Source organism: Heteronotia binoei, chromosome 17, assembly GCF_032191835.1.
Source record: "Heteronotia binoei isolate CCM8104 ecotype False Entrance Well chromosome 17, APGP_CSIRO_Hbin_v1, whole genome shotgun sequence".
Lineage (NCBI taxonomy): Eukaryota > Metazoa > Chordata > Lepidosauria > Squamata > Gekkonidae > Heteronotia > Heteronotia binoei.
Genome location: NC_083239.1, coordinates 42,034,576 through 42,041,186, shown reverse-complemented (window position 1 = coordinate 42,041,186; position 6,611 = coordinate 42,034,576). Strand labels below are relative to the sequence as shown.

General features: G+C 51.3%; 1 long non-coding RNA gene across 1 annotated transcript; it reads right to left on the bottom strand.

The window, feature by feature from the left end:
- Window positions 1–265: 265 nt before the first annotated feature.
- LOC132586523 (uncharacterized) lies at window positions 266–5,951 on the bottom strand. Its single transcript, XR_009556364.1, has 3 exons — window positions 5,861–5,951; window positions 3,982–4,113; window positions 266–334 (listed from the first exon to the last, which is right to left on the bottom strand). It is a non-coding gene; the product is annotated as an uncharacterized LOC132586523 (long non-coding RNA).
- Window positions 5,952–6,611: the final 660 nt, after the last annotated feature.

The window sequence follows — 6,611 nt, the reverse complement described above, 5'->3', positions numbered from 1 at the left end:
TCGGGGTCAAGTGTGACACTGACCTCTTCCGACACCGCCAAAGTGCCTTCAGTGCCATTCACCACGTGTTTGGGGAAATCTGTAGGTTGAATGGTGGCGTCTTCCTCCTGCAGCTGGGTTGTGTATTGGGTGGATGCTCTTATGCTTTGAGTCTGATCCCGAGGGGCAGCTGCTGTGCCGGATTCCTGAGCGGCAACCATTTCCCCGTTGCAGAAGATGCCGTGGCAGCAGGAGCCCCACAGCTTCAGCTTTATGGGACCAAAAGACTGGCTCTCAGGAACGTCGCAGGATGGCTCTTGGCAGGTCTTGATGAAGAAATCCACCATGAGGTGTCCTAAGGGGAGTCAAAGGTCAGGCTGGGCAGAGACTAGGGCTGTCAGGCCTTACCTAGCTGCCAGTGGAGGTTATCATTAGGGTTGCCAAGTCCAATTCAAGAAATATCTAGGGACTTTGGGGGTGGAGCCAGGAGACTAGGGCTGCCAACCTCCCGTTCTGAGCGGGGGTTTCCCCGGTTTGGAGGGCTTCTTCCCGCCCCAAGCCAGCTGCCCGCCGGAGGAAGCCACGCCCCCAGTGGCCCCATGGGCACAGACTGCACCTACCCCGAGGCGAAAATTTGCCGCTTGAGAAGCAAGCGCACTCAGCGTGGGCTCTCTGGGAGAGAGCTGGAGCTACTTGCTCCTGCCTTTCCAAGCCTCGATTGGCACCTGAGCCGGGCGCGACCTCCTGCCTTTCCACACCTCGATCAGGATTTGGAAGGGCAGTAGTGCCGGGCACCTGCTCTCTCAGAGTGCGGGAGCCGCTTGCTCCCGCCTTTCCAAGCCTCGATTGGGGCTTTGAAGGCCAGCCGAGCCCAGCGCCCACCCCCTCAGGGAGAGCCGGGCTGCTACCTTCTGCCTTTCCACGCCTCGATGGGGGATTGGAAGGGCAACAGCGCCAGGCATCCGCTCTCTCAGAACGGAGGGAGCAGAGCCACTTGCTCCTGCCTTTCCAAGCCTCGATTGGGGCTTGGAAGGGCAGCTGAGCCCAGCGCTCGCTCTCTGAGAGACAACGAGAGCCGCTATCTTCTGCCTTTCCAAGCCTCAATCAGGGTTTGGAAGGGTAGCCGAGCCTGGCGACCACTCTCTCAGAGAGGCAGAAACCGCTTGCTTCTGCCTTTCCAAGCCTTGATCGGGGCTTGGAAGGTCTGCAGCACCAACGCTTGTTTCCCTCCCAACCATTTAAAGGGAAGGTTCCTTTAAATGTTTGGGGAATCAGTGTGCAGTGTGCAGCGCTGCATTCTCAGCATGATGACATCATTCTACATGACATCATTGTGTTGAGGGTAGCCCTGCCCCCTCCCGGAACGCCCCCCAAATTCCCCCGCTGGGGAATAGTTGAGACTTGGCAACCCTACAAAAGACATTGGGGTGGAGCCAGGAGACATTGGGGGTGGAGCCAGGAGCAAGGTTGTGACAAGCATAATGGAACTCCAAAGGGAGCACTGGCCATCACGTTTAAAGGAACTGCGTGACTTCCCTCCATTGGAAATGATGAAGGATAGGGGCATCTTCTTTGCAGGCTCATAGAATTGGACCTCCTGGTCCAATCTTTTTGAAACATGGGATTTTTTTTTTTTTTAGGAGAGGCCTCTACCTTAAAAAACAGCTCTCCCCCATGTCCCTGATACCCGAAGGTCAATTTTTCATTATACCCAATGGGAATCGGTCTCCTTAGGGAATAACAGAGTGCCCAGCACTCCATAGGGAATAATAGAGCGACCAGCAGACAGTTCCCTCCCCTCCCACTTTCTGATGACCCTAAAGTGGGGGGAGGGCCTTCAAACCAGGGGATCCCCTGCCCCCACATGGGGATTGGCAACCCTAGTTATCATAGAGTTTTTCCCCAAAATGCTCGAGCCTCCCCTCAATGTACCTGGTGCAATGACACCACTTCCAGGCGATGTCATCAAGTTGGGCATGTCATGACGTGCCAGTGCTCTTCAGGGTGTGAGGTTCTCTCCCCCCCCCCCCCCGCAACACTGGCCAATTCTGTGACGGTGGTTGGAGGCCCCAGAATCGGGCAAACCCGCGGTTGGCGGGCGAATGGGAACCCTAGCAGAGAGGCAGGCCCAGTTTCCCCAAAATGGAGAGCAACGCCAGAAGGAATAACACTGCTGGGTTGACCAAGGGACAGACCACAAAGAGTGTGTGACATGAAGGGAAAGGCATTCTGGGTGACTGAGGCCCTGACGCCACATGACAGCGGGCGAGGCAATTTATAGCATCAGTGGGACAAAACTGATACTAACCTCCACGTTGGGCCAGGATTACAGACTACAGTGCCTGGTTCCCCAGGAGCAAATGGCTGCTTTGGAGAGTGGGTGATACATAGGTGGGGCCTGGAGTTGTACTGGAATTATAACTGATCTCCAGAAAACAGAGATCAGTTCCCCTGGAAGAAATGGCAGCTTCAGAGGGTGGACTCTTTGCAATTACACTCCTGCTCAATTCCCTCTTCTCAGGGCTTTTCTTGTAGCAGGAACTCCTTTGCCTATTAGATCACATACCCCTGATGTAGCCAATCCTCCTGGAGCTTACAGGAGGCTCTTTACAAAGAGCCCTGTAAGCTCTCGGAGGATTGGCTACATCAGGGGTAGGGTTGCCAAGTCCAATTCAAGAAATATCTGGGGACTTTGGGGGTGGAGCCAGGAGACTTTGGGGGCGGAGCCAGGAGATATTGGGGGCGGAGCCAGGAGCAAGGGTGTGGCAAGCATAATTGAACTCCAAAGGGAGTTCTGGCCATCACATTTAAAGGGACAGCACACCTTTTAAAATGTCTTCCTTCCGTAGAAAATAATGAAGGATAGGGGCACCTTCTTTTGGGGCTCATAGAATTGGACCCCCTGGTCCAATCCTTTTGAAGGTTAGGGGGTATTTTGGGGAGAGGCACTAGATGCTATTCTGAAAATTTGGCGCCTCTAGCTCAAAAAACAGCCCCCTCAGAGCCCCTGATACCCACAGATCAATTCTCCATCATTCCCTATGGGAATCGTTCATGGAGGTGCATGATGGCTGTGGGGGTGGGGCTTCCCCCGCCGGCCAGCTGGCTGGGGGAGGGGGGAAGCCTGTAAAACCGGGGGATCCCCCTCTGGGACCTGGGGATTGGGAAGCCTAATCAGGGGTTGTGTGGCCTAATATGCACAGGAGTTTCTGCTACAAAAAGGCCTTGCCTCCTCTTCTCAAACTCGGCCCTCCCCAGTTACCACCTTGAAATCTCCAGGAATTCCCCAGCTCGAGTTGGCAACCCTAGCATCCTTGCTGAGTTCTCTCCCCAAACTCCATCCTCCTTCAGTACTGCCTCACCCCCCAACGGAGAGCAGGTGACACATACATCTTAGGGTTGCCAGGTCCATTGGACCACCCTGTGTGGAATAAGTCTGTGATCGCATACACTAAACAATGCACTTTCAATCCACTTTCAATGCATTTTCCGACTAGATTTTGTCAGTCCACCGAGTAAAATCCACTTGGAAAGTGCACTGAAAGTGAATTGAAAGTGCATTGTTTATTGTGTGAACTTACTGAGGGCAGGGAGGGAAGAAGCCAGAAATACGTGTGATGTCCCTACGCCACCTGGAAGTGACGTAGGCACATTGGGGATGTTGGGGGCAACACTCTGGTTTGTGGGCGAAACCTCTATGGTAGAATTAGCTTCAACCATAGAGTTTTCCTCCAAAACCAGAATGTCACAGATATGTATATGTCACTTCCAGGTGGCACATTTATTTCCAGCTTCTTGCCTGTTTTTTTTTTTGGGGGGGGGTGTAATTTTCCCCACACTGGCCAGTTGACCAGTGGCAGAGAGTGGAACCCAAAACTGGAGGATCGCAGCCCTCACCAGCGGATTTGGCATCCCCAATAGTCTTGGGACAGAGAAAAAGTTTTCTTGAGGTAAAAGGCTGGTTTGGGGGCCCTGTCATTTGAGTGTGGAATCAGGCCTCACCTACTGTTATGGTGCCGTTGCCATGGTAGCACTGGGAGTAGTCCTTTCCGCACATCACTCTGTCTAGGATGTCTTGATCGGAGTCCAGTGTGAAGCCAGAATAGCACTGGTTGGAGCTGCTTGCTTCAGAGGCTAAAATATAGATTTTTAAAAAATGAATGTTTCTCGCTTCACAAGGTAGGTGCTGAATTACAGCGGGTGCTTCTCCTTCACAAAACTGTCTCCCTTCCCACACCCCTTGCAGCGCTCCTCTGTTTTGAACAGCTGCAGGGTAGGCAGAAATTCAACAGGGATTGCAACATTTCCTCTTCCATGGCTTGAAGTGCTGCCCCTATGCCAAGTAGGCACTGGCCTATGGGCCCCCACACCTTTAGGGGCCCCGGGCCAGCTTTCCCTCCAATTTTTTCCCTGCTTGCAGCCCTCAGAGCCTGCATGTGCAGCCAGCAACTGAGCCGCTCTTTGCTGCTGCTGGCATTGTCACCAAGTTTGCCTCTCTCTGCCTCTCCCCCACAACTTTGTCAAAGGGGCTTTTGAGAAGGTGCCTGCAGGCTGCAGTGGGGGCCACAGGTGGCTGGCTGGGCGCTTCGACTCTGAGATAACTTGTGAGGGGGCCCCTGAAATGTTGACTGCCTAGTGGCCTCCATAGGGTTTAATCCGGCACTGGAGGCAAGAGATGCACAGAGGAGGTTGACCATTGCCTGCCTCTGCGTAACAACTCTGGACTTCCTTGGTGGTCTCTCATCCAAGTCTTAACCAGGCCAGGGCTTTTTTTGTAGCAGGAACTCCTTTTTATATTAAGCTACACCCCCCTCCCCCTCCGATGTAGCTAATCCTCCAAGAGCTTACAGGGCTCTTCTTACAGGGCCTGCTGTAAGCTCTTGGAGGATTGGCTATATCAGGGGTGGGTGTGGCCTAATATGCAAAGGAGTTCTTGCCACAAAAAAGGCCCTGACCAGGGCCAACCAAGATCTGATGGGATCTGATGAGATCATCAGACTAACCGGAGTCATCGAGGTCAGGGTGCCACTGTGATAATCACTACCCATTAACAGATTCATCCTCCATGAATTTGTCTAATCTCCTTTTAAAGCCATCCAAAAAATTAGCTGTCACTATATCCTGTGGTGGTGAGTTCCACAGATTAATTAGGCACTGTGTGAAGAAGTACTTCGACTGCCAATTAACTTTGACGAGCATCCCTGAGTTTTAGTGTTATGGGAAAGGGAGGAAAAGTTTCCTGTACATTCATAGAATCTTAGAGTTGGAAGGGTCCTCCAGGGTCATCTAGTTCAACCTCCTGCACAATGCAAGAAACTCACAAATATCTCTCCCTAAATTCACAGGCTCTTTATTGCTGTCTGATCTAGCCTCTGTTTAAAAACCTCCAAGGAAGGAGAGCCCACCACCTTTCAAGGAAGCCTGTTCCACTGAGGAACCAGTCTAACGGTCAGGAAGTTCTTCCTAATTTTGAACTGCAAACTCTTTTTTGATGTAATTTCAACTCATTGGTTCTGGTCCGAGCTTCTGGGGCCACAGAAAACAATTCTGCACCATCCTCTATATGACAGCCCTTCAAGTACTTGAAGATGGTGATCATATCACCTCTCAACCGCTTCCTCTCCAGGCTAAAAAACTGCCCATCTGTTCCTCAAGAAAAAAATCAGGGGGTGGAAATCTAGCAAGAGCTCCTTTACATATTAGGCCGCACCCCCCTAATGTAGCCAATCCTCCAAGAGCTTACAAAAAAGAGCCTTGTAAGCTCTTGGAGGATTGGCTACATCAGGGGTGTGTGGCCTAATATGCTAAGGAGCTCCTGCTAGAATTCCACCCCTGGAAAAAATAATGTATTTTATACTTCCTTCTTTGGTGGTTGTCTCACCTTTTTCCTGTTCGGGCATTTTGAAGGCATTAAGGTCCTTTGGCTCCCCGTTGCAAAAGTCGCCATGGCAATAGTGCACGCTGGAGTGAACGGTGAGGTGTTGATTGCCAGAGGTAGAGGATCGTGTCTCGTTCTTAAGTTCCTCGCTGGCACAGCCTCTATGAGTAACTAACATTGAGCTTTTTTTCTAAAGCAAAAAAAATCAGGAATAAGTCAATGGAATTATATTGAGAATAAAGGAAAGCAGCAGCAAGGGGTTCCAAAGACCTTACACTGACAATCTTACTAGTGACATTTTACTACAGGTGGTGATTTCCTCTCCCTAAGCCAGGGGTGTCAAACATGTGGCCTGAGGGCCAAATCAGGCCCCCAGAAGGCTCCTATAAGGCCCCCGAGCAACTGGCTGTCATCTGCTTCCTTTTCCCTCTCACTTGCTTCCTTCTGCATCACAGCTTGCTTTGTCAGGCTTCCTCGATCGCACAAGAGCTACAGAGCAAAGCCTCTCTTTCTTTCTATTGGCTGAGGCTCCTCCCCCTCCTGGTCCCCTGGGCAAGGTAGGAAAGAGCCAGAGCTTCCTCTGCCATGGATCCCATGGAAGAAATACAAAGAAAGTGTCTTTACTGAGTGCTAATGTTTTAAGCATGTTTTAAGGTTGTTGTTTTTTTTTTAAAAAATCTGTAGTTGTGTTTGTCTGTGTCCTTTATAAAGTTTATATTTTTGCGACCTAAGTAGGTACACACACACATGGCCT